The following is a 1,423-nucleotide window of genomic DNA, read 5'->3' on the forward strand; positions in this document are numbered from 1 at the left end:
AGAAGGGGTACATTCACTCACACACACATCTTGGTAGAGGGTTGCTGCTAGTCACAAGGCACACATATCTCAGCTAAAGATTTTAGTGCTTTTTTTTTTTTAAATAAATGCTTTATTTATTTATTTTTTCTTTCACAGAGGAAGCTTGGCAGTGGACATGTAGCCATTTGATGCTTTTATGACTAAGAGTTAACGTTCAGTCTCTCTTTCTTATAGAATGTAAATGTGCACCAACACATGTATCTGTAATTGTTATCAAAATTAAGCTTAGTCACTAAAAGAAGATTCGCTGTCTGAACTTTCTTCTGTATTTTTTTCACCTTCTACATCAGGCCCTGGGGCATCTGGCCTCTCAGGAAGATCTGGCTCTAGTCCTTCCGATATCATTTTGTTTCTTATTGCCATCACTGGAACACCCACTTGAGCCATTCTGAGATATCTGGCATATCTTATGTCCTTGGCTACAGTTAAGATATTTTCTGGTGTTCCTTCACTTTCCCGTGGTCCAGAGTCTTGTAAACTGTTCTGTGATTGCTCTGGTTTCAGAATGTGTGTCATTTGTGATCCTAGTGACACGTATAGGAGACACTTCAAATATGACATCGTCTAGCCCTGGGATAGATGACAACTTTGCGTCTAAAATATTGAGAGTTGTTTCAATTTGCTGCATACGAAGAGAAAGGTCTGCCAGTTTCTTCTCACAAACTGTAGAAAAGGGGGTGAGGAACTGTACAGTGTGCACCACAAATTGGTTTAGAAATGCCACCGTTCTTTCCTGTGGAATAGCTGGCACCTTAGTCAGGTCTATGCCTGACCCCGTAAGGGGAAGCCCATCCTCATCCATCTCCTCAGCGGACGGGGGACCCAGGGCTCACCCACAAACCCCTCCCCGACCTGGCCTGCCCAACATGGTAATAGCGCCCTAGTGCTTTTCTAAGTGTGGGAAGATGCAACAAATTGGGTTGTCTTTGGCTGGGGCTAGGTTGTCAATGAAGGGAGGGTGGGGTTTGGAGACAACTGTCCTCCTGCTGCCACCAGGCCACGGGATCTGCAGGGTCACTGCCACTCAGCCCAGCCCTCCCCTTGGGTGGAGAGAGGGCTTGGCTGGGGCATCTGCGCTGTTGGTCACTGGCCTCCAGTTCTGCTCAGCATGGGCTCAGCCTTCTGGGCGGCTGTCCTATTGGTGGAGTTGGACATTTTGTGTTCTGGGAGGCGTGGCCTGGCTGTTCCTGGTCTCCTGGGGAGCCTGGGGGAGCTGAGGGCTCTGAAGCAGCAGGAGAGACCTGCCAACGAGACGAACGAGCAAGGCCAGAATCCCAGGGCTAGGTCCCTGAGGCACCTAACGGAGCCCAGGTGTGCCCCAGGCCCAGGTCAGCCACAGTTGTGTAGGCTGTCAGGAACTACAGGGACAGGGTTGGCTCAG

General features: G+C 49.3%; 1 pseudogene; it reads right to left on the reverse strand.

Annotated features, from left to right (window-relative positions):
- Window positions 1-267: 267 nt before the first annotated feature.
- Window positions 268-844, reverse strand: LOC103069232 (WASH complex subunit CCDC53 pseudogene; annotated as a pseudogene).
- Between the last annotated feature and the right edge of the window lie 579 nt (window positions 845-1,423).

Source organism: Lipotes vexillifer, unplaced genomic scaffold (assembly GCF_000442215.2).
Source record: "Lipotes vexillifer unplaced genomic scaffold, Lipotes_vexillifer_v1.1 scaffold969, whole genome shotgun sequence".
Taxonomy (NCBI): Eukaryota; Metazoa; Chordata; class Mammalia; order Artiodactyla; family Lipotidae; genus Lipotes; species Lipotes vexillifer.